Raw genomic sequence first — 27,569 nt, 5'->3', positions numbered from 1 at the left:
AAGAAGAAAGAAATTTTTGCAGCCTTGCTCTGAAGAGGAGGCTGCTCAGGCAGTTTTAAATGTATTTTCAATTTCATAAGCTAATATGATAAATGAGCTGAAAAAGGTCAGCCCGAGCTATTGATCTGGAGAGCTTCAGCATAATGTCCTTTCACCAAAATTCCCCTGGCCAGTTACAATGGCTTCGGAAATCATGAGCATCCTCAGCACCTCTGTGTTTGGCCTAAGGCCTTGGCAGCGCCCCTGTCTTCTTAGATAGTGGGCAGGCGGCACGTGACTGGCGCCTTCGCCTCACATCAGTGCATGGCGTGTAGATCATTTGTGACAGAGAATCTCCTGTCCTACACCACAGCCGCCCACGCAGGGCCTGTTCTTCGAATCCTCCAAGGCCGCAGAAGGTCAGGAGAATGCTCCCTCCCCAGCCCTGCGAGTGACGGCCTCCGTTACGCTCCAGTTCCCCAGCCACGCTGGTCCTTGCTCGCTTGTACCAGGGGTTTACTGTAATGTTGGCTGACATACTGACAAGTAGGTGATTGCTGGGAGGTTGCAGAGGGAAGTGGAGAGAGCACTCACTCGGTGGACCTTTCATGGTCTTGGAGAAAGTCACTGAAAGGCAAAGCACTAGAAGCAGTCCGAATGGCCGATGAGGGATTGCAGGGACAAGAGCACGATTGGATTCCTGGAATGCTGCTGATTTCCCAGACCACTGCAGATGAATCACAAAGCCCGGAGTGGGTTCCCTGCATTAAAGTGGCAGGAGAGTTATTAAAAACTACCAACGATGAGATTGGAAGTGAGTTCTACGCTGAGCCATCAACCCATTTCACAAATAGTATGACTCATTCAACATCAGTGCTACTTCTGCAGTGCCGAGGTGAGCTGTAGCTCAAAGATCGTATTCTGTGTTCACCATCATGGACTGGAGTCTATGAGAGCACGACTGGCTGTGCTCTAGTCAATATAAATGATGTACCAGTCAATCTTGGCCACAGAGGCACAAGTACAGTACAATCAGCAGGATTAAATGAGCTCCTGAACAGCTTATTTTATCCACTTTTTCTTACTTTCTTAAAAGACAAGCTCCTCAGTTGCTCCTGGTTTGGATGTGCAGTGCAGGAGAATCTTCTAATGGTTTTAAAATCTTTGGATTGCACAAGTTTCTGTAATCTTTAAAAAGGCTCTTCACACACACATCTCATTTATAAAGACTTTTAAAGAAGCACCATTTGAAAAATCCTTTCTATGGCAGCGGTCCTCAAACTTGTTCTGAGGAACCCTTAAGCGGTCCAATGTTGCAAATTGGCTTGCCGCAAAAATCTGAACTGATCTTAGGTTCTCTGACAAACAGATTGAGAACCACCGTTTCATGGTTGGCCTCCTTTTTAGAGGGTAGAGTGGCTGTGTATGGTCTCTGTAGGAGGTTATTAAACCCTAAAGGTCCTGGGACCTGGCTCTTGTATTCTAAAGCTCCTGAAGATTGTGATTAACTGTGGTGAAGCTCCTGAAGATTGAGTTACATTAAGGTTGGAACTAAATTCTCCAAGCTGGTAGATGTCCAGAAGCAGTTCTAGGCACCCATGGTGTAGATGGATGCCAAACCTTGCAAGCAACATCGATAAAGTTGAGCAATTAGAGTTCTCCTGCAAACACAGGGCAGATTGATAATGACCAGTGAATGGCATGCTTCACTTGAAGGAAGCCATGTGCAGGCCTTTGCCCATAAAGTGTAAAATGAATAGAACAAAGAATATCTATAATCCATATTATGGTATACAAAGAGTGCTGACAAGCTGACTGGTCTAAACGTGTAAATGATTACATGCAGGCCTTCCCATCTGGTGGCTGAATATCCTGCTGGAGGGCTCATTTTGGCTCCTCTGATTGGAGCTATTATGGCTTGGATCCTTGCAGAGTGGGTGTATCTTATTTGAGAGCCATACAGCACAGTATGGCTCTATCACTAAAACCCCACCACCAGTAACTAGTGCTTATAGCTGCAGATAAAAGGTCAGGCATATTACAGATCAGTTATCAAACCGAATGTTCGAAGCCATACTCCATGAAAAACAGGTAAAAGGCCTATGTGACCTAAAAACTAAATTATCAATACCCAATGTTTTGGGTATGATCTTTTATTTCTGAATATTGGGTAATTCGGTAACACAGTCTGTCTCAGGTTTAATTGGGTTGGAAACTGATTCCAAACAATGCATATTATCCTGTGCTTTCTAAACGATACTGCACATTTAGATCTTCGGTTAGCATTTGTCAGTTTTGCAGATGCTAAAAAGACAATCCTGTCACTTTGGCATGGTATGGCACTGTGTGTGTAAGCTATGCACGGTAAGTCACTGTCTAATGAATCAGTTGTACCATGATTTATGTAACAAGTCAAGTGAGATGTTCTTCCCTGCTTTATAATAAAAGAGCTTCTTGTTTTCCAAACCAAAATAGTTTCTAGTTATAACTGATTATAAGACCAGTTAAGTAATAAGTAACAGAAATCTTCTAACTTGACAGAAAAAAACTGTCCTCCTGTCCACTTTTACCTTCAGCTGTTGCTACTAAAAAGGATACTACTGTATATTTTGAGACAACTATTACATGTAGTGGTTCACAAATGTTTACTACAACAATACATTAATAATATATACACCAATCAGCCATAACATTAGAACCAACAGCCTAATTGAATAGGTCCCCCTTATGCCACAACAACAGATCTGACTATTTAAGGAATGGACTACACAAGTGTTCTGAAGCTACCTTGTGATATCTGGAACCAAAATGTTAGCAGCAAAGACTTTAAGTCATATGCTTCCTGTAAGTTGTAAAGCTGGGCCTCCATAGATTGTATCAATGAGCCTTAGGTGCCCAAGACCCTGTTGACAGTTTACCTGTTGTCCTACCATCCCTCCTGTTCCATCTCAAGGCATCATACTGAAATTATACTGAAAGTGCAACAGCAGTTTTTCACTTCTGGGAGTGCTGTGGTTGTGGTAAACGTGTTCTCGCCGTAAAAGTCAATAAAAACATTCCAAATAAATATCTCATATTCCAGCAAATAACCAGGACAGTGAGTTAACAGTGAGGCTGTTTTTTGCAAGACATAGCACAGCATCTTGACTATTTGAATCTTGGGAAATGGAAACTGAAATTGGCAAGGACCCAGTTAGTGGGCCCCCCAGCAATGTGGATCACTACAGCAAAATTATTTTTTCAAGATCAAGGTTACTAAAATGTCTAGTTTACACTTTTTTATGCTGTTTTTTTTAATGTATTTTAACTAGAACTTCAATTTACAATTTTCTGTGGTTTCATTAGGTGTAAGTCCATGTAGCTGAAATGTGCATATATTATCAGTTGCTTAAAAAATATCATAAAAATTGATCATAAAGCTTGATAGAGATGTTTAGGATTTCCTTACTTCAGATAAGATAAGATATAAAAAATGTAAAGCTCTCAATATGAAACTCTGATAGGACTTGCTTCTATAATATAAATTAAAAAAATGAGGATTTGGAGGAGACAGTAAGAGAGTGGTGAGAACTCAGAGATTGAGAGATATGGCAGTAAAAGGGAGGACGGTTGTGAAGGTTTGTTATGGACACTTGAACATGGTACAGATGGTATTTAAAGGACATTAGATTGGGAAGAGGGGCTAAGGGCATCTTTCTTTTCCCAAAATGTAGTTATTTCATTGCACCACTATGTAGCATTTTTACCCTAAAATAAAAAAAGTTTTAAAGCCATTGTGATGCTCCACTGACTATAATAGCAAGAATAGCAAGTCATTGCTCCTCAGGGGTCAGCTTGCTGCTAACTGCACAGGGCATATCTGGAGAAGTGGGCAGGACGACTCTCGCGAGAACTGCATAGTCATATTGGTGTCAAAATCTGGTAATATAACTGTACCACATCAGTACACATAATTTTTATTGATGGTTCTGTGTCTCTCAGCTTGACCAGAAAGTGTGTATAGCATGTCCTTTAGTGGTACGTAGTTTAAAGCATGAATTACACTTCCAGAATGTGTGTGTGTGTGTGGTGGGGGGGGGGGGATGCAAGGAGCAAAAAAATTCTATATATGGTTGCTCACAAAAAACAAAAATGCAGAAAATATTCCTCCATTTTTTGGATCTTTAGCTGAACAAGTGAGAAATTATAATTTTAGTCCATTTGCAAATGAGTTGAAAAAGTGCCCTATCCACTCCCCTTCGCCCTGAAGTTCCCTGCACCACACAGTCTAAAGGGAAAAACCATTGCCTTCTCAAATTGTCTTCCGCAGCGTATGTCCTATCAGCATGGATAAATAATAATGGATTCCTGTTGTTTTTGTATTACATAATTCATTGGTTTCTGACTTTGCTGAGGCAGTGCCTACAATGTCAGGTTGTGCGGATCTAAACGGAAAAAAGCCCCACGTTCTTTACAAGAGTGCTGCGGCTTGCTTATTACAGAATTTCTATGGGCCATATTCCCTGAGCCCAGGGACAAATAACAGCAAGACCAAGAGCAGGCCTGCTGTTTTACTGAATAACTTTGACAGTTGCAGCGTGTTCAGTAGTTCTGTGGAAGACCTGCAAGGAGCCCGTGGGGTCTCCTAAATGAGATTAAGTTAGAACTAGTGTACCGGCAGTGTGACCCTGGATTAATATACACTTAAAAAAAATAAATAACGGTGCAACAACAAAGAATTCTTTGGGTGATGCTATAGAAGAGACACATTTGACTCCATAAGGAAGCATGTTCGGAAATGACCTTGGTAAAAACCCTTAACGCTCCAAGGCTTATTACACACTAATGCATGTTATTTAGTAACTACAGGGACTTCTGGGGCTATTCTTTAGTAATAGAAGTTTAACACTTTTGGCCCACCAGCGATCCATAGGCTATAGGTCCGTTTCCAATTGAACTGCATCTCCAAACACGGTTCTTTTCTGGTTCTTCTATGGTATTGTTCAAAGATCCCTCTGCAGCACATTCTGGATGGTAGTTTGGAGTTCATCTCTAAACATTTTCTACCACATGGCCGACTGTTGCTAAATCTAGGACATCTTTCTCTCTGTTGCTTCTTCTCCTCTGTCATAGCGCTGAACTATGGATCTGAGAGACCTCTTTCTTTTAGTGATTCTTTTGGCTCATATTCAATATTCTTTCAGTACATTTGTTTTCACCACATTCTTTTTCGTATTTATTTATTTATTTCCATTCTACGCAACAAGTAGCTGCAGCCGAATGCGGATGGCAATGATGGATGTGACAAGTTTGTGGCAAACCCTGGGAAGCAACGAGCCCGAGGCAGTTCTGGGGTATTAGAAGAGGAAATCGCAACAGTGGCCCCCAGCACACATGGGAGCACACAAACCCAAGTCACCAGCGAGCTACTGGAACGTGTGCCGTTAAGTAGATTGAGGGGATGTGTTGTTTTTTTTTTTTTTACGGAATAAGACGGTGCTTTTCATTAATCTCGGAGCTCAACCTTCCCCCGCAACACAACAAGAGCGTCCCCCGCGGGAAAGACAATGAGAGAACGCCCACATAGCACAACCAAGAGCCGAGAGAGCTTTCAAACAGCCCTCATTTCCCACCATATGCTTTGCATGACTGTGTGTACGTGTGCTTGTGTGTGTGTGTCTAATATCCTTAGGAAATTTGCCATTTTGCCATTATCGCTAGATGCTGCACGGCCTGCAGGGCTGCATACCAAAATAAATAAGGCCAGGTCTCACACAGAAGCAGAATGAACCCCAGTTAATCGCAGAGAAGCTCTCGCCTGTAATGGAATGGATTAGCTCAGCGATAGGCTCTTCATTTTCTATGCAGATAACGCTTTAAATGTGCTTTATGTATGTAAGGCCAGCAGCACACAGTAGATTATAGGCTGGCGGCCGTTACCGTGACATCAAAGAAGATTGCACTGGTAAGGAAATGAGCGTGCACGTTAGATGTAACCATGCTTTCTCCGTACAGCAAAACCCAAACAGACCTTGTGCTCTGCTGTGCCGGAACACCTGCGGAGTGTGCTCAGGTGTGACGACAGCTGTGCCTTCAGCCCAGGCACACCTCCAGAGCAGGCGGCTCCCGCGGCGTGCAACTGACGCGCTTCTGGAAAAGATCAGAGAGAGAGCCTGCGAGCCGCGCTTTCTGCACAGCCGCAGATAAACAAGGACAGAGCTCTGGCTGGTGTGGAACAATGCGACCATGCCTTCTGGATGCATCAGAAATCCTCCAGTGCTGTTCCGAAATGTCAGCATGTGGACGCACCAACAATAAGAGGGTCTTCCGAGCCTCCACCTTTTGCTCTCAGGATGGGAGCGGGTTGTGGAGTAATCCAATCGCATCTACAGCGGGTCACCCACTCCCTGCGTGACATCAGATAAATCAGGACTTGTGGGGTCTCCCTTCACCATGCGCACACACAGGCGTGCTCATCTGCAGAGGCACGCAGCCACTGCAGCCAAGAGAAGACGCAGGCTTTCATTAAATCCCTGCAGCCTTTTCTTTTCCTCCCAGAACTACAACAATTAACATGCTTCGCCATGCTGCTCGCAGAGCATTGTGCACCCCTCTCCCCGGGTTGCAGCCCATGCATTATTAATTGAGGCCTCTCATGGTAAATAATTACATCTCATTATCAAATCCTGAGACTCCACTGTGGAGCCACGTCCTCTGTCTCCCTGTAATGAGCCGAGAGCTGGCCCGCTCCGCATTGTTAGAGCTGCTTGAATGAGGCACGGCTCCTCCCCGACGTTCAGAGGCTGAAAGAGTACAACAAAGCACACCTATCAGTATGAAGCTCCTCTCCCTGTGACAAGGTCCATGGAGGCCTGCATTCAAGGACCGAAATGTCTTATCCATGCTCTACCTGTGAACACGCTCTTTTGTTGCTAGTATTGCAAAGGTTGTACAGGTTTTCCAAAATGTTGGCAAAGGTCCTGTTCAACATACTGAGAGAAACTGTGGCACACTATTCTGGTATGTGGTAGAATTGGTAGACCTTTTTCATGCTGCACCAATAAATGCATTCCCTTTTAGCTATTGCAATATTGGTGAGCTTTCCTGGATGCTCCAAAAGTCCCTTTCAACTGGATGAGAAACTGTGCAAAGTAACCGATAGACTAGATGTAGATCTTTTCACTTAATCTCCATCTTCCTTACAGCTACAGTAAATACCCATGAACAAACTGTCCCAAGATCTTACAGATACTTTGTGCTGCATCACACTTTGGGCGGCTTGTCTCTCTGGCTCAAGTCAGGTTTCCATCCAGTTGTAGAATGGATTTGCTTAAGAAAAGCCAACCACCCTTCAAACTTTCAGCTCAGGCTACCCAGCTAACCATAATATGTATAGGCTGAAAAGTTCAGTAATATTTTTGTAATGCCATTGTAGCAAATACAGTGATTCCAAGTTTAGCTAATCTTGCAGCCTGGCTCTAGCATAGGTCTGGCTATTAGCAGTTTTATATTGAGCTGTGAGTGTGGTACTCAAACTTTTCCATGTTTAAAAAACAGCATGAAATAAAAACAGCACTGCCCTTCATATGATCAGGATAGTTTGACAGACACAATACATTCCCCATTATACATTCCCCTGCAAAGCCTTTCTGTCATGTCTTGCCCTGATAATTTAGACAAATTTACTTCCGCTCTTGTTCTCATGGCAGGTTCTGAGGAGTTCTGAGGACTTTTTCATAACAAAGAAAGGAATATTTGGAGCAGATGACTGGCTCAGGGGTAAATCTTTCATACTTTTGCAAGGTGAGTGGTCAATTCAATTTAAGCAAATTATTGAAATATCACAAAAGTGCAAGCAAACTAGACTGTTTTTCCATATGTCCTATATAAGAGTCTAAAGCTCTCTACAGCATGAGAAATACATTATAAAGCAAGGTTCCAGAGAAACTTTAATGTTACCCAGCTTTTTGCATTTTGTTTAATTAATTTTGCGTCCTAAGAGCATGAAAGCAGTGGATGCACTGATTAATATAACATTTAGGTATCTTTTTTTATTTGCATGAACAGAATGTATTTAAATTGATAAAAAAAAATTATAAACCTGAAAAGAAGTTGAATAACAATGTAAAAATTTGCTTAAAATATGTTGATGAAAACTCCACTCCCATATAATTAGGTTTTACCAAAAGCTCAAAGCCCATTGAAAGCTTATTGTTGTGCTTTCCATTTTAAGCATGATGCTATTGGCAAATATCTTAACATACCATTGGCCATGCCAAGTAATAGCATATGCTATGACATAAGAAGTTACATAGCTAGCAAATCTAGCTAACAAAACTGAAATGGTCAAACTCTACAGAACTTTCTCTCAAGGGGTTGTTCAAGGGATCTTTAGTAAAGGCAATGAACCTATTGAGACAACTCAAAGAACTATTTGGATGCTTAAATGGTTCCTTTACCTTGCTAAAGGCTCTTTGGATTAATAAAAAATATGTTTTATGCAGCATCAAAAAGAGTTCATGTATTGTTGAAAGTCACCCCTGTATCAGTACTACATAGAACCTTTTTTGCTGGGATTGCTCATCCTCTACATTTACACAACCTGAGATGTGTGCCACAGTTTCTCATTAGGTTAAACAAGATTGTTGTCAGCATCCTGTGAAGCTTGTCCTCCCTCTCAACTAAAGCTATGAAAGTAGGCATTAGTGGGCGGAGCATGGAAGGATAGGACAATTACACATTCCCATCCCAAGCTCATTTGGTTCTATAGCTGCAGATTCCAGACACCTGCCTCCTGCCTCCCCCTCGAGAATCTGCCTCCTCCTCACTGCTTTCATAAGAACAAAGGAAAGGCACAGAAACATCATCATGTATCATCATGTATAAGTTATCGCCCACTTCATGTATAAATCATGGTAAGTCAGATCCTTTTGGTCACATAGACCTTCCAGTTAGAAATATGTACAGAAGTAGTGCATGGCAGAACCCCTCACTCAATGCAATTCCATATGAAAGAGCCTTGAGAATGCACTTGTGGGCCGTCTAATAAAAGAGTCACACCACATAGAGCTGCAACTGCATCTAAATGATAAATCTGAGCCTTTTCTTTAGCTACATTACATAAAGCTGTTATGCTGATGTGTGTGATACAGCATAACTTCGGTGGGCAACTTGCACAGTGCTCACTCACTAACTCTTTCATGTCAAATAAAGCCACTCGCACTGACTTGTGCTTAGCCACTCATTCCACTTTACGTTCAGAAAGCAGGGCTGTTTGTACAAGTTATGCATATGGATGAAATGAATAATGTGAGCCGATGAGAGAAGACACGGACTCTGGTGTGACTGGCAGGGGGTATCCGGGAACGTGTGAGTTTGGCTCCAAAGTGCGGAAGAGCCCATGTCATGAGCATGATGCTAGTGGGCTAGCTAAATGTGCTCATTTCACACTCCATTTAACAGGAGGCACGCTAAGGGGGGACACGCTGACTGCTGTGACGTAGGGATTCTCTCAGCATGCATGAGGATCTGCCTCGGAGGAACTCAGAATAGACGGGCTCCCCACTGGCAAAGCTGGCTTATTTCAGTTTTGATAATTACTCAAGATCTGCTTGACAACTTTGAAACTTTTCAATTTTTCACTCTCTTATCAGCTGGTTCACCTTGAGCCTGGTTCAAATTGGCTTGAAAATGGATCATTTGGGTGGCCACCATGTTGTCCAGTGACGAATGCTGATCTTACACTCATTCGACATACTGGCTGACAATGATCTCGCTATTTAAAGTTACTGGAGAAGAAGAATTTGAGCCTGGGTCTGGCACAAGTGCTGACTTTCGAAACACAGACAGGCTTCCCTCTTTGTGAAAAAACTTGAAACTAGAGAACTTCCAACTGTAGAAGCGTAGGCTAGCACTAATTTCATTTACTGAATATTTATTGAACTCACAGACAAAATGCACAGACGCATTTCAGCTCACCAGCCTTCCTCAGCGAGAGCTCACATTCGCATGTTCCTTCCTCCTGTCATTTTAAGCTCTTTGAAGCAGTACTATAGAATAACCAGTTATGGTTACCTAAAGAACCTTTCTGTAGATCAGATTGTTTTTAAAGGGCCAGTGTGAACAGAGCTGGACAGAAAAACAGACAGTCTTCATTTTTTTAAATAACAGATTTTGTAGATTTGTACATTTACATTATGTAAGGAACCTACATTTCAGTGAACTTCTACATAATATAAATGTCCTAAACAAATTAAATATTTTTATAGAACTACATAATATAAAGGTTCTTAACTAATTCAATATTTTATAGAACCCTACATAATATATAGGTTCCTATATTTGTATATTTTTATGTTTTATATTATTTGTTATAGAAAGTTTAATAAATAAAGCCGTTATAGACATTGATACAAAAGATCTAAACTAGTGACAGAGTTTTTATAGATCTCTACATAATATAAAGGTTCTAAACCAATTAAATATTTTTACAGAACTGCATAATATAAAGGTTCTAAACTAATTCAATATTTTTATAGAACCCTACATAATAAAAAGATCTAAACTAATGAAAGATTGTTTTATAGAACTCTACATAATTTAAATGTTCTACACACATTAAATATTTTTATTAAACTCTACATAATATAAACGTTTTACACAAATTAAAGATTTTTATAGAACTCTATAAAGTTTATAGATAAAGCAGTTATAGATATAGATACAAAAGATCTAAACTAGGTAAAGATTGCTTTATAGAACTCTATATAATATAAAGGTTCTAAACCAATGAAAGATTTTTCCTTGAACTATAAGGCCAAACACAGAGCCATTTAAAAGCGCTGCACTGCTGCTTTTAGACTCTAAGGCAATTTGAAAGACCTTTCCTCAAATGTTCTGTTTGTAATTTCCATCTGCTGCTCTTCAGTGTGAATGAAGACGTGATCACAACTACACAATCATGAGTGTTTGAAGTGCAATGAATGATATATTCTCCCTCTTTCACACCCCCATCGCTTCTCCGCCAAGTCACTGTAAGCCCATCTGACTAATGGTGATATTCTCGTCATTCATGGCTGAGAGTTTCCAAATATGCCTTTGTTTGTCGAGCACACTCCGAATCAAACACTGCGGTACCATGGTCCTACAAACACAAATCAGCGGCTGGAGGAGAGCTTAGGCCCGGCCCGTTAACAAAGCTCTTGTTTTACATTCTGAAGCCAGCACCGATCCGACCCTAATGAGTTGGCTCGGGCTGGAGAAACGGACAATACCCTGCAACTATCCCACTGCGAGCGATGACTCTGGAATGAGCCAAGGCAGGGCCAAAGCCAGGAGCCAGCCCGTCAAGGCCTCCATTGCATTCAATTCATTCAGCTTCTCCATGTGAGAGTGCTCTGCTGATATAGAGCTGTTAATAATAATAATAGTTATGAAAAAGGAGGTCAGTTCAGCGACTGCTAGAAGTTACTGAGCTCATAGTAGCTCACTGACTGCAGGTTTTGCTTGGGGTCGAGAGAGATTGACGGCAGCCGGGACAGCGGTGGGTCTGCTCTCTCACCCAGCAACTGAGCTGTTTGGCCAGACCCTCTGCTGAGCAGATGGCCTTTGCTAGGGGGGAAAGAGAGGAAGATGGGCTAGAGTGCAGGCACTCTGTTTGACTAGAAAAGTCCCATTACGCACACATACCCCCACACACACTGACTTACACACACACACACACACACACACACACACAACAAGTAATGGTAGAACTCTGCTGTAGAGAAATGTAATGTAAAGGGCTTTTGCAGGGTTTACGTAAAATTGCAGCATCAGCACATCAGCAGGTTTCAGCAGAGGTCTGTGCGTGAGTGTAAGTGAGAGAGAGAGAGCGAGAGAGAGCGAGAGAAAGAGAGAGAGAGAGAGCATGCAAGAAATAAGATACAGACTTAATCAATCTATGTCCAGCCTTGCCCTATGCCTCTCCATAGGGGTCTGATGTGAAGAATGTATTAGGGCTATAACTGTGCTCCGTGTACACACGTCCACTCTGCACACACCAAAGGGAGCCGTCTGGTAAAACGTGCAGAAAATCTATACGTAGGAGCCCGAAACACAAAGCCGAATAAAAATCTAAATTTGGATTTATGCGTCGTCAGTTGGTTCACATAATTAAGCCGTGATAGGAGAGGAGCTTCCCCTGTGGCACAGGGTTTTGATCTTTTAAAAAAGTCCTCATTTGCTGACAACAAACTCTCCAGTGTGCTCGGAGGCAGAATCCAACTAGAACTTGCTCCAGTGCCAGTTCACGGCAGCAGCCCTGACCTATCAATATCTGGCAAAGTGTCTCAATTACACTGAACTGTGGCTCTGTTTGAAAACACGTACTGAACGATCTTTTCTGTATAGGCTGTCCCAGAGAAATGCACCCTTAAGAATAAAGGTGCCAGATAGAGGGCTTTAGAGTGACATTGCAGATGAACCACACATGTATCCTTAAAGAACTTTTGAACAAAAGGTTCTATAAAGAGCCATTTCTGGAAAAAGGAACTCACTCACTTATACACATACGTCTATTCAGGCTGCAGCTTTGACATTGATGTTATAAGGAGTGTGGGAGCCTACATTGCTTTTTCAATGAAGCTCAATACAGGGCAGCTCACCAGAAAAGAGGTCATTTACAGTGATCTTAAAGGCACAGTGACAAAAAAACAGTCTGCTTGATTCTGAGGGATTAAAAGAGGTGTTTATAAAGGTTCTTTGAGCGATGCCATGCACCTTATTTTCCATTGCACAATGGGGCATCTTTGTTTACGCTGTGTTAGAACTTCCGGTACGGCAGCAACCCACTGATATAGATCACCACAGCGATACTAAACATACAATGGGTGGTATAATATGCTCTATTGGTCTCACAATAATTGGAAGAAGAGGAGAAGTTCACTTGAACAACAGTGTTACGAACACAACACAAAAAGATCGGCGTGCTGTGGAGCACCATGTAACTTATATCTACCACCTTTCAAAGAAGAGGACCTGCAGCTATGATTAAAGACTTAATTAAAGATTAAAGACTATGATTACATTTAAAACATCCACTCAAACATCCACATGTCTGCTCTATTTTATGGAGAGAAGAAACCAACACCAGAACATCCTTACCCAGAGAAACAGCTTGGTTATGAAGGTCTGGTGAAGCTGACACATCAGTGCTTGTGAGCCTCCTAAGGTAGCTCTTAGGCTAACGTCTGCCTAACTGAGTTTCCCCTCCACAAAATCATTAGCAGATGTGTGGATGTTTGGATGGATGTTTTAAATTTAGCAACTTCAACCACAGATGCAGGTCCTCTTCTTTGGAAGGCGGAAGGTGGATTTTGATATTATGATATTATTTGATATTATGATTATAATTATGATATATGATATTATATTATATTAAATGTAATCAACAACACTCCCTTCTTTTTGTACTCACAGTAGGCCTGGTTGACTTGGACCATGCCTGAGCATGACTGGTTCTGAGTCACGACACAAGAAGGTTCTTTCTAGTCTAGCTCTCTATTATGATCATTGTTATTTATAAAACCACAGGATTTTCTTCTAAAACATTGTTTGTTTGTTTTTTTAGCATAAAACTGAGAACATTTTAAAATTGCGTGAACCTCCACAAATAAAGGATCTGCACCAATTAAAGAGTTTTTTGTAAAGCTGTATGCCCAAGTAAATGAGCATTTAGGAGATGTCAGGTTCCTAAAACACTTCATTGGATGTTTCTATAAAAAGAGTTGATTTTCTTAAATAGATATGCAAGTTTAAAAAGTTTGAAGAACCTTCACAAAGTTCATTGCACGGCTCGTGTAAGCCAAAAACCATTTAGGAAACTTTACTTCCTGGAATAATGCCACAGATAAAAACACTTTTGGATCCCTAAAGAACATTTCAACTGAGTGGTTTCAAGTGAGATTCTTTAGGGAACCCATAGCGGTTCTTCTATGGCATCACTCCAAATATCCCTTTATGGCACTTAAGACTATACAGGTCTGTAAAAGATCCTGTAAAAGATACTCTGAAATAACCTCTCTTATATCCATGCCATGACATTAATGACCTGCCCATTCTGGGAAATAAACTGAAATACTATAATTATCCCTATTCTAACAGTATCACACGTTCCATCTCACCATTAGTGAAGCCAGAAGAACTCAATAGCTCCCAATCCCATAATAAAAGGGGTGCCAGCCAATCCATCACATCACAGACCTCCATACATCATATACTTTTGATTGAGTGGTAAATAGAAAACCTTTTAGCATCTGGTCTCCGTTGAGTTGATGGAATACAGTTACCGTACGGAGTAATCAATAATAAATGCCAAATGTGTAGACGGTGTATGCATTAAGCATACAGAGCAAGCCAATACTCCATCCATGCAGCTAGCATGCTGGAGGAGCATCTAAATTATAGATAGTGATTCCAGGGCAAAATCGGCCAGTTAAGTAAGGCTGAAATATGTTATTCTATATACGGCGAGTGCATACAGGAGGTGAAATATGACTAATCTAATTTCCTTTCACCATCTGTTTTGTTAACACCTCTCAGTGGCGGGAGATACTGTGATCTGTGGGAAAGAGCAGCAAATCAGAGGCAAAATAAACAGTGTTTTGTGAAAAGAGCAGGTGCTCTGAGAAAACAACGATTATAGCTAAATGTTAACAGTTTTTTTTTTCCGGGCAGCCCCCCACACAATGCAGTGTGATTAACCTCAAGCATAAACCTTGTTCTGAAAAAACAGCTGCTCTAAATTTAAAGTGCATGCAGTGGAGCTGCAGGCCGTGACAAAGCCATGCTGAAACAACGCACAGCTGCAGGCTATCAGCACCAGCAATTGCCCAAAAAGTCCTTCAGATCGACACCCACAATCACTACTGGAAGGGAGGAAGAACTATAAATCGTAGCTCCATACAATCATCGGCCGTCATTCACGGTAGATAATTGTGTGACATTTATGCTACCACATACTGTAAGTGTCAGTGTGGCATTACGGAAAGGTCATGGAGAACATACTTCACTGACCAACGTGGTCCCAACCAAGCTCATATGCACTGCTTCAAGCTTTGACATCTGCAAAACTGAAAGCCATCTTTGCCGCCTCTGAATTCCTCTTAGCCTGTTTCTTGTTGGGGGGGGGGGGGGGGGGTGCATATGCCGTGTAGAATGGGTGAATTTTTTTTTTTACTCTTCTCATTTTTTTTACACATTCTTCTATTTCACATTCTGATTATTTTCCAAATTGCTAACCAAAGTATAACGTCTGCATCCTCTTTTTGTTAATATAAACTGAGTGCACAGCCAAAAGTATTATAATGGCACTCTAATCAAGATGGGACCCAAGAAGGCATAAGCCCTCAATACTCAATAAGGCTAAGATCTAGACAAGGCTTGTCCCGGTACAACAGCAGGATTCTGCAGGCATGCTGCCAGCAGTGCGTTATCCACATTAAGTTATCTCCAAGACTAAAGGCTAAGACCAAGACAACCCATGGCAGGAGCTTTAAGGTCTGGACCAATCTCACAGCCAAGATCACAAGCCAAGATTACCAATCTGTCCACTTTTAAAGAAACTTCCACACATTCCTTTAACTGTTCAGTCCAGCCAAAAACCATTTACCTGGAGTGATGCCACAAGAAGAAAACCTAAAGACTATTTTAATTAAATAGGTTAAAGTGGGCATTTCTTAAACATGATTTTAAATAGTTATTTAGGGAACCCTAGTGGTTCTTCTTTGACATCAGCACACTCTCTTAAATCCACATTATGGCATTATTAACCTGCCCAGCAGCTTTATGGTCTGGACCAATCTCACATCTCTCAAGATCATAAGCCAAGATTACCAATTAAAGAGAATTCATAGACCTATAAAGCATGCCTAACCAAAAATAAATTGCATGAAGGAGACATTTAGGAAACATTATTTTCTGGAGTGATGCCACAAAAAACACTTTTGGCTCCCTAAAGAACATCTCAGCTGAGTGGTCTTAAGTAGGAACTTCTGAAAAAACATTTGAATGGTTCTTTAGGGAACCCATAGTGCTTCCACTATGACATCACTCCCAAGACCCATTTATGACACTTTATGGCACCCTAAAATATACTCTGAAATACACTCTCTCTTACATCCAGGCCATGGCATTATTAAGCTGCCAAAGAGCTTTGTGGTTTGGACAAATCTCACAGCCAAGATCACAAGCAAAGATGACTAATTAAAGAGTTTCCCAAGCATGTAGCATATGTTTGGTTTCTGAAAGGGCTCTTCAATTGATGGCTCTTTAACTATCTGTTTTTGTAAATGAGAAGTCCAATTGTAATAGATGTTTAAAAAACTCCATGAACATCCATTCAACTGCAAATTCAGGCCAAGAACCATTTAGGAAATGTTATTTTCTGGAGTGATGCCACAGAAAAAAACACTTCTCCCCTTAAGAACACCTCAGCTGACTGATTTCATGTGGGGAATTTCTTAAACATCACTTAAATGGTTCTTTAGGGAACCCATAGTGCTTCTACTATGACAACACTCCAAAGACCCTAAATATTCTCTCAAATACACTCTCTCAAATCCAGGCCATGGCATTATTAACCTCCCTAGAAGCTATGTGGTCTGGACCAATCTCACATCCAAGGTAACAAGCCAAGATTACCAATTAAAGAGTTTTCGTAGAGCTAATCAGCATGCCCAAGCAAAGAAGCATCCAGCGGATATTTGGTTCCTGAAAGAACTGATCATTGAATGGTTCTTTAATCCTTGCATTTTGCAAGTCCAATTTTAAAAGCACTTTTAAAGAGCACCCACAAATGTCCAGTCATCTGTTAATTCAGGCCAAGAACCATTTAGGACATTTTATTGTCTGGAGTGATGCCACAAAATCTTTTGGTTCTGTAAAGAAATCTCAGCTGAGGGGTTTTGAGTGGAAATTTCTCAAGCCTCCCTTGGAAGGGCCTGATTCACCAACTGTTCTTAAGAAGAACTTTAATCTTTAATACTATGTACGTAGTTTTCGTGAGGATTCTGACTTTCAAGCATGTGTTCTTGTTTGGGATTTATTCAGTGTACAAGGACAATAGAATTGGTCATCATTAAAGCAGAGCTGCAGACGGGTCTGTCATTTAAAAACACATGAATCTGATGCTGACTTTTTGTAGAGACTTTTCTCAAAAACATTTTAAGAAGGGTACTGGTGAAAGAGGCCCATTGTTCTTAATGAACCCACAGTGGTTCCTCTGTGACATCACTCCAAAGATCATTTAATGGCACTTTTATCCCACCCTAAAACATGCTCTGAAAGACACTCTTGTATCCCTGTCATGACATTATTAACCTGCCCAGCAGCTTTATGGTCTAGACCAATCTCAAAGTCAAGATTATAAGATCAGGTCTTCAGCTCTGTGTCACTATGTTCTCTATTGTTGCACATGGCACACAGACAGGACCTGTTGTCAGAAATGTGGTAAAAACGTTAGACAACACTACAGACCTTATAAAATGAGTCAAAAATGAAACTTTCAGTTTTGGTTCTTATTTTGCTACTGCTTCACTGGAGCTTTGCACAAATCCCTTTTAATAAAGCACAGAAATTCTCTTATTGCCCCTCCTAATTACTCACCAGTTTACCAGCGTCCTCATTCAGTAGTATGCAGTAGCCTAACCTCTCAATGAAATGTGTCGCCACAGACACATGCCTCTCATTCCAGTCCAGAGGTAACAACACATTTGATAAGAATGTCTGGACCTGCCTTGTTCACTTATACTCCTAAGTCAGTTGCTCGTCTGAAAACTGTAAATTTGTGTAAATTTCAAAGTTGACCCATTTCCCACTCACCGTTGTAGCTGGTCCTGCTGCTTTCTTTACTGCGTATCGACCAGGAGCTCCCGCATTATCAGCTAGACCCAGGCAAGAGCTGATTATTTGGTGCCTTGTTAATCAGATGAGGTACGCTGGCTTCCAGGGAGGCGAGCTCCATCACCCCGGCGGTCCAAAAATTCAGAGAGGAATCCCCCGCATCAGGATCCGAGCTGTTGCGCTGTCCGCCCGGAGTGGTGCTGAAACGCTCTCGGAGCGCAAGCGCTGCCCATTTCCCCAACACTCCGACTCCATTCACTCACTCATTACCGCCGCTTTTCATCTACAATACACAATCAGCACCACGGCGACCGTTACCTAAGGCCAGCCAGTGAGGATGGATGCGATGTACCAGCGTAGCGCGCGCGCACCCGTGTAGAAATGGGGGGCTGCGCTAGTCAGTCGATGGATGCAGTGCTTTCAACGCCCACATGCTCAGCTTGATCATTAACGCAACGCAGCGAATGCAAAAGTAACCTGCAGTTCAAACAGCAGCTTTTTTAGAGACCACCGAATAAGGGGGTGAAAGTAAAGACACTAATCACGTGAAACTGCGTAAACTAGTGGCATTTGGAGTTCAAAGCGCTTGGATATGTCAAACAGTCGACGTGAATCCCTGTTTTTTGACGTATAACATGTGGTTTCAGTAGGATCTGAGCCAAATCGTGAGAGCTGATTGACATTATCGATTGACCTGAGGGGGAAAGCGACTCCTTTAGACTTCATTTAGATATTGAGGCGTTGTGTTCTATTCGGTCCAGCCCAACAGGAGAGCTAACCAACTGCAAACTCTGATTTGGGTAGCTAGCTAACTTTCTCTACAGTGTATTGAACCAGTGTAATGAACTGAAACCACATTAGTCCTCAGAACATCTCCTAAGCTTCAGAGTGACACTGATTTCAGTGTCACAAAGACTGGCTACAGAAGAAGCAAGCATCAGTAGTGGGTCAGATTTCCTAAACCGTACCAGTTCTGAAGCTGATTTTTAGGTCTCCAGGCTGAAGTGAAATGGTCTGAGGTGTAGGCGTGTTCCAGCACTCACGAATTTTGTAGTCCTCTGAGTACTGCACACTTAATCAGCGCAAACGACGGTGGAAAGCAGCGCCATGCTGACCCCTAGCGGTGCAATACCTGCATGTGCACTGTGGTAATTCAGAACCAGCCTGTCCATTTAATTCCTGAGGAGCGCGCTGCCTCGTTTAAACGGCACATTGTGAGCTTGATCAAAGTCAATCCAGTTTGTTGAAAAGGCTTTTAATTAGTAGAACGTACGTTACGTCATCAAACACACGTTGTGACGTAGAATACTATGATTCGAAGCTCTGTGACATCGCATGATTCTAAATTAGCACGCAGAGAGTTCCACCAGTTCTGATTTAGGTGATTTAGGTTTAGGTGTAACGTGGATACACCTGCTGAGAGCCTTTCTGAGCCTTTCTGACCAATTGTCTGACCTGGAAATCTGCTAGTCATTCAATTCCACATGTCTTGTATCCATTATGCATCACATTAAAATAAAGAGCACATCTCAGATAGGTGCTCTTAGCATCACCTGGCCTTCTTTTGCCTGGCAGAGTAGCAGCCGTGGCGATGTGCAATCCAATAGCTTTATGTAAATTTACAAAGCCCTGCCATTTCTATTACACCACCACACAATTTCACAAAACCCTTTGCTATTACCTCTGCATTGCAGCCTTCCTGAATTCCACACATAATCTTTAGGTTATGTGTATCATAGTGGATGTAGGCAATGACAAAAATATTTTTACCACCGCTGGATTGGTATGAATTCCGCCCGTTAAATCAGCTCTGTTTCACTGCATACTTTGTTACCCTCCTTTCACCCTGTTCTTGAAAGGTCAGGACCCTACGATGGTCCTGTGCGCAGCATACTGTGAGCACTGATGAAGGACTAGAGGATGACAAACACAAACTGTGCAGCAACAGATGAGCTTCTGTCTCTGAGTTTACATCTACAAGGTGGACCAACTAGGGTCTAATGGAGTGGACAGTGAGTGGACACAGTGTTTAAAAGCTTTAGCACAACTGCTGTACACTCGTACCAGCACAGCACACTACTAACACACACTACCACTCAGTCAGTCAGTGTGACTACAATGCTGAGAATGACCCACCACCAAATAATACCTGCTCTGTAGTGCTCCTGTAGGGTCCTGACCACTGAAGAACCGTGTTGAAGGAGGCGAACAGAGCATGCAGAGAAACAGATGGATACAGTCTGTTATTAGATAACTACAAAGGGCTTATATATGGTAAGTGGAGCTAATATGATGGGCAGAGTTCTTTTCAAACCAGGGGTGATCTAATATGACTGTGCATATGCCATCAATATAAACCTAATGCTGCAAATCAATGCATAAACTAGCATGATGCAACCAAAGAGGCTGTGCTGTCACTGCTTAAGGCTCTAGGTTGAACAGATTCTGAAAGAAATCTGTAGTGAGGACCACTGGCTTTGGTGTTTGAGATGCTATTTCTCTTCTAAATAAACTGTCAAAAGAATCAGTTTCAGTCATCTGCTTTGCATATTGCTCTCTTATCTACCTTTAAGAAGTGTATGGTTTTCTGAGGCGTCGTTCTCTTTTTTAGATGGATTGTATGCATAACTCAGGTTTTACATCCCTCGGTCATTTTTTTTCAGGGCGAAAATCCTTATCCCAAATCGACCAAACATCCGAAGACCAAAGCTGTTGCTAGATGTTAAAGTGAAGCTTCAGAGTGCATTGGTAATGCTGAGCAGATTAACATTACAGTAAAATACCACAACTAAAGGTGCCCTAGAAAGACATATTTACATGAGATTGTTAAATAATGAGTTCAGTACATGGAAGCGACATACAATAAATGGACAAAAGTGTCTGGACACTTACTTATTTATTGTTTCTTCAAGGGTATTAAAAAAGAGTTTATCCTGAGGGAGGGGCTTTCTGCTGACTTTTGAGCATTTTCACTAGAAAGTAAAATTGGATCTCAGCTGGACACACTGGAGATGCATTTTAGCGAAAGGTGTAAGAGGAAATCGTCCACAGTAGATCCGGATACTATCAAGATAGGACCCACATGTTAATGCTAGGTGTAAACAGGCTATAATACACTTATTAGAGCCACATTCTTGTTACAGTGATAAAAATAAAGTTATGACTATGCTAACGTTGAGATGTCATGGCGCCTAGCTGTGAACTGGAAGTCTGCCATAACAGGTTTCATATTAAGGCCAAAACATAGAGCTGTAAAATGGGCTTGTTGAACCACATTTAAGCTGTTCTCTATTTCACACGTATACACTTATATTTCACATTTAATATCAAAGAACAATTTAAGATACTGAATAAATTCATTATATGACACATATACCCTTTTTAATGGAATCTTATTTTAACCCCTTAAAGTAAATTGCCTCCTTGGTTTGTACAAGTCTCTGTAATTACTGAATAATACACCTTAAAGGGTTAATACAGTCTAATGCATTCAAGTGAAAATGTGCATACACACACACATACACACACACACTAAAATACTCTCTGTCCAAGTTCTAGCACCCCCCTCTAATTTCCTTCTCAAATATAAATGTTCCTAATTGGTTGACTGTGGAATTATAAGGAAAAACCTTTAATTGGTCACCTTTTTTCATTGGTGACCTTTAATCAGAAGTGCCCAATTCTGGTCCTGGAAATCAACCCCCCTGGAAAGTTCAATTCCAACACACTTGACCCTGAAGATCTTTACCATTAACTGGTTCAAGTATGTCTGATTAGGGTTGGAGTTACACTCTGCAGGGTGGTAGATCTTCAGGACCAGCATTGGGCAACCCTGCTATAGAACATGTACATTATGTTGAGATTCTTTACACTTGTTTGGTGCTCACTCATCTCTTTAAGAAGAAGCAATCATCCAACTACATTTCAGTAAGAGTACAGTGAGTATGAAGGCAGTGTATCTCTATGGTGAAACTCTGCACAATTCAATGTGGAAAAGAAATGGCTTCCAATCAACCATGCACATAAATCCTACCATGACCTTTTCATTACAAAGACAAACACTGTTTAACTTGACCTGCTTGTGAAAGTAACATGATCATTGCTAACCCCTGTCCATTTCCGGATGCCTTTAGTGCCTCTTAAATTTCATTCAATCAATGTAATCAATGATAGCTTCGCTTGGATTTCTACAGCATTGTATTTCTCCCGTTTTAGAAGGCTCAGCCAGTTCAAATTGCTACCAGTCGAAGCTGCAGTGAGAAAGGGATTTAGAAAGTCTTCAATAAATAAACAGACTTACACACATTGTAAAAATTTAATCATCATATCGTCCTCAACATCAGCAGTCCTCTCATTTAATTAGTCATATGTAATTTGTAATAACTGCACTAAAACCGTAACGGCTTAAACTGGAGTAGAACTTTAAAGTAGTAATTTAAAGAATATGGAAGGAATCATATTATATAGTTTCATTAAATATTAGAGTGATTGTGCAGCTTAAGTGGTGCCCAGTGTCAGGCAGTTGCTGTGTGGCTGTCAGGCAGCTGCTGGGCTGTTACTATGTGGTTCATATGGTTTCCCAGGTGGTTGCTATGGTATTCCATGTGGTTGCTATGGTGCTGCTAAGTGGTTGCTAAGAGTATAAATTGGAGTTATGTAGCTCTGACAGTGAGAGAATGAGGCATGGACATCCACTCTTAAAGAGCTGTATGGATATGGATGAGGACTAGTCTACATCTGAATCATAATATAGATAAATGTATATATCCTAAATAAAGGATACCAGTAGGGTTTTTTTTGAGTGATGCTGTACAATAACCAGTGTTGGTTCCCTAAAGCACCTTTCAGTGGATTATTTGTTAAAGGACCATTGTTGTAAATGAGATGTGGAAGTATAAAGAACCTCAGTAACGTTAAAGAATGTCTAGATAATGTTAAGGTTCTGCAACAATGAAAGAAACAGTACATCTAACACAAGAACCCTTCAGGAACCTCCATTTGTAAAGAGTGTGGGGCCCTTAGGGTTTGAGGGACTAACAGACGCAAGTGTTTGAATATTGGAGTTTCACACATGAAAGGGTTATAAGGTGTGTAAAATCCCCATCCATGACCTTAACGTAAGATTAAAGACCAGAACACTAGGACATCAAATCTGGAACACCAACATTTTGAGAGCTGTCTTCCAACCTATATGGGGACATCTACTCATTCATTGTTTCTTCCAAAATTAAGGGTATTAAGAAGAGTTTATTCTGCTTCCCCTACTGTCCAGAGAAGGCTTGCAACTAGATTTTGGAGCTTTGCTGTGAGGATTTGATGGGTGAGCATTTGGCGACAAGAGCATTAGTGAGGTCAGAATGTTGGATAATCACCACTCCACCTCATCCCCTTCTCCCCAACTTATCCCAAAAGTATTGGCCAGTATTGGCACCGTCATTCCAGAGAACACATCTCCACAGCTCAATGCTGGGGGGCTTCATACACCTTTAGCCCACACCTGGAATTAGATGGGTTTCCTGTTTACAAACATTACTGGGTGCACATGCAGACCAGGGGGCAAAAGCCCTTTGGAAACATAGCCGTCACTAGATAGTAGTAATGTTAGTCAACTGCTGTAATTAATGTAGATTTCACACTATTTATAAAATCTTATCAGAGTTGAATCTGTTTGTTTGTTTGTTGTTTGTTTTCTTTGCATCTCTCTGCGATGATGATAAAGGTGCACATATTTGTCACTGTACAGTGTACACTATACAGCGAAATGTGTCCTCCACATTTAACCCAGTACACACACACACCCAGAGCGGTGGGCAGCCAACTCCAGCGCCAGGGGAGCAGAGAGGGTAAAGGGCCTTGCTCAAGGGCCCAACAGTGGCAGCTTGCCGAGCCCGGGAATCGAACCCCCAACCCTGTTATCGATATCCCGGCGCTCTAACCGCTGAATGCCTGCAATTGTATTGGCATTACCTGTGTGCTTGCATCTGCACATCTGTGTCAGGGATGGGTGCAACTAAAAGTAGCTGAATGCATTCATTACAAGGGTTGTCCACAAACATTTGGACATATAGTGTATTTCCAGGAATCTGCAGCATAGAGACCAATGACAAAAACAGCACAGCCAGACTCTTCTTTTTTTTTTGAGTGATAATTTCTGAACGCTATCTAACCACATTTATCTAACAGTATGCAAAGCATGCAGCATCTTATTCATTCCATGGTGACATGATTATACAAAAACCTGCTTCAAGGTTCATCATAATCAGCTGTGTTAAATGGGCTGAAGAGGCAGCGTATTTCCATGAGAATGTGCAAGACTGCATTTCTGCTGCTCTGTCTGTTTAGCGAAAGCCATGAAAAATAGACTTCAGTCCTATTTTTGTGCATGGTCGCGTGATGCTGTGTGAATGTCACATCTCGAGCGCTCTGCAAAATTAAGGAGAGGCTCCTGTTTTATGCTTGCATCGCTTCCGAAGGTGCTGTGTACACCGTGTGCAGTGCGTGCAGAGGTTAAGATGATCTTAAGATGAAAAATGAGCCAACCTTTCCCCACACAGGCACCTCTTTAATCGCTTTTTTAAAGCATGTTGCTGCTAAACACAGCCCTGGAACTTAACATAGCTGCCACAACCTGCACTGTGTGTGTGTGTGTGTGTGTGTGTATGTATGTGTGTTGAATAAGTGACATGTTGTGGAACTATCTAAAGCAAGATTACATTTGCAAATAGCCTGCTCAAAAAGGTGTCAGTGTCAGATAGATAGAGAGAGAGGGAGGGAGCGAGAGGGAGAGAATGGCTAAATATGGCTATATTTAAAATCAGGTCAATTCCAGGAAATGGGATTTTCATACCAGCACCAATATTAGCACAAATAACTAGCCTGAGAAGGTACACTAGGTTGCATCATACTGGCTCACCCAGTCCTGATGCTTCAGGCTAATGGTTCTACTGACATATCTTACATAAAACACATAAAGAGCCCTCTTGTGGACATTCCACAGGACCCAGCAGACATTTCCAGAAAGACATAAAAATATAGAATCAAGTGGTTTTCTGGCGCTATACTGCAGTAAGTTAAATCCCCTCAATAGGAAGTATTGTTATGACAGAGCTTCTTGAGTACATGTGATGTAATTCAAATGGAAGCCACTGACTGTGTGGTAACGTAGTAGTGATGAGCGATCACACTTTACACTATATGGACAAGTATAAGGACATTTGCTTATTCATTGTTTCTTCCAAAGTCAAGAGTATTAAAAAAAAGAGTTTATCCTGCTTCGGTTAGAGTAACTGTCTCTACTGTCCAGATAAGGCTTACTACTACATTCTGGAGCACTGCTGTTAGGATTTGATTGCATTCAGTGACAAGAGCCTTAGTGTGGTCAGAATGTTGGATGATCGCTGCCCCACCTCATCTCCAACTCCCCAACTCCCCATCCCAAAAGTATTGGATGGAGCACCATCATTCCAGAGCAACAAGAGGTAATAAAATGTGTACACATACCACTAAAGTGCACCCCAGGAAATTCGTAGCATTTGAATGAGCTCCTGCCTAATATTGTGTACACATCTGAAGATTTGCAGGGAGCTCCCATCCACTAGTGGCACTGTTTTGCCAAATACACACAACATAGCCTTTGGTAAAAACTTCATGTTCTACTTTGGTTAGGGTTAGTGTTAGGGTAAGGGTTAGGTCATGTTTAAGGCCAAGTGTTATGGCTAGTGTTAGGTTAATTTGATCTCTTTGTTTAGGTTACAATTACATTTATCTGTAGTAGGTTGCGTTTTGGTTAAGGTGTAGGTTTAGTTAATAAAAATTCACTGGCTGCTTTGTAACATTCTCTGTGATTTCTGCATATCTAGGCTGCATCAGTGATTCATGCATATGCACAACAGTCTACCTGTTTTAGTACACAGTGTACCAATCTTGAAATGGTCACATATCTACAATTTTCTTTTGACATCAGGCCGTCCATTAAGCACTAGGCATAGTGGCAATAGGTTCATGTTTATCTGCTCCACAGAGTCCTATTCTATTGGAAGTACTTCTTTACAGAAACTAGTCAAACTGTGTGTGTGTGCAATGTGTCAGCAATGGGTGCAGCTTGAAATAGCTGATTCATTAAAAGGGTGTCCACAAACATTCGGACATATAGTGTATGTAAGTATAGTAGTTCTTGGTAGCATCCAGTGAAATGAAGGGACCCATATTCCATATGTGTGCCAGAAATCACAGCTTGTAAATGCTTTTTTGCAGAAGGCCGCTAGTTCTGAGATTTACTCGTGCCATCTTGCATGCATTGCATTTTGGCCCCAGGGTTGTATTTTGATTCATCAGTCCATGGCACATTTGTCCAAAATCCATCTGGCTCATTTAGACGTTTAGTAGCTCCAAGATATATGTTGAATCCTGTGATGGGGTCGCAGGTCAGGTTTCCTTCTTATTACTTCACTATAAGGGTTATGTTTGTGTAAGTAACGCTTAGTGGAATGGTGCACCATCTTCTTGACTCATCTACTTTCATGCAGTCATATGTGTGGTTTTGAGTTGCCTACCTTACCAGCGTACAAGGAGTTCTTTCAGAGAATGTTCTTGGTCTTCTAGATCTCATCTTGATCTGCACAATTTCCCAGAACAGTCATTAACATTCTGCACTGTAGAAACCGCAAGCTGAAAAGACTTGGCTATATTCTTTTAGCCTTCCCCTGGGAATTGATGACTCATTTTCAGATCTTTAGACAGTTGCTTTGATTTGTCCTATATATTAAATATAGGATACCTACAGTATATATTAAATATTGTGCATTTGTGTGTGTGTGTGTGTGTGTGTGTGTGTGTCCATTCTCCTATTATGTGTGTCCCATACACTATATGTTGAAAGGTTTGTGGACACCCCTTATAATGAACCCATTGCTGACACAGATGTGCGAATGCACACATACACACACACACACACACACACACACACACACAAACAGCTTGTCTAGACCCTGTAAAGAAGTACTGCCAATAGAATAGGACTCGCTGAAGCAGATAAACATAAACCCGTTGGCACCATACCTAATGCCAGGTGTGGGCTAGAGTGGTACAAAGCACAGCATTGAGCTGTGGAGCAGCGGAAGAACTGTGTTCTCTGGAATGATGATGGTGCTCCATCCAATACTTTTGGGATGAGTTGGAGAGTTGGGGATGAGGTGGGGTGGTGATCATCCAACATCCTGACCTTACCAACACTGTTGTTCCTGAATGCAATCAAATTCTTAAAGCAATGCACACCAATCTAGTAGAAAGCCTTCCTCCCTAGACAGTAGAGAAAGTTACTCCAACAAAAGCAACCCTTGAATTCAGAAGAAACAATAAATGAGATTGGTGTCCCATTACTTTTGTCCATGTAGCATATTTTCACATTTATTTTGATATTTACCACAGTAATAAAAGCGTACAGGACATTATATTAAATATAAGAAACCAATGATTGTTTTTATTCTATGCTTTGCACAAAAGTCTGTTTTCCCTGGATTTAAATCAGTCATTTTCACACTGCATTTCTCCAGCTAGTGTAAAAGTATCCTACCTCATAAATAAATATCTCCTGCGTTTGATTGAAAATTGAAAACAGAAGCCTTTGAGCATTGAAGTCACTACAGCAGAAGTCACTACCACTTCTGTTGAAGTCTTTCTTGACTGCCGTCACCTTCAGCTTAAACACTGCTCTCAGTACATCGAACCCCTCA

At 41.4% G+C, this 27,569-nt stretch overlaps 1 protein-coding gene across 2 annotated transcripts in view; it reads right to left on the bottom strand.

Annotated features, from left to right (window-relative positions):
• grm4 (glutamate receptor, metabotropic 4) overlaps positions 1-18,180 on the bottom strand; it is a 201,740-nt gene extending 183,560 nt beyond the window's left edge. For both annotated transcript variants that reach the window (XM_072684705.1, XM_072684706.1), the window contains exon 1: positions 17,818-18,180. The gene's annotated coding sequence lies outside the window, so the exon portion shown is untranslated. The remainder of the gene's footprint in view (positions 1-17,817) is intronic.
• Positions 18,181-27,569: the final 9,389 nt, after the last annotated feature.

The sequence above is a fragment of the Salminus brasiliensis genome, chromosome 7, assembly GCF_030463535.1.
Source record: "Salminus brasiliensis chromosome 7, fSalBra1.hap2, whole genome shotgun sequence".
Classification (NCBI taxonomy): domain Eukaryota; kingdom Metazoa; phylum Chordata; class Actinopteri; order Characiformes; family Bryconidae; genus Salminus; species Salminus brasiliensis.
The sequence above is the reverse complement of the archived record's forward strand: the minus strand, read 5'-3'. Positions and strand labels throughout refer to the sequence as shown.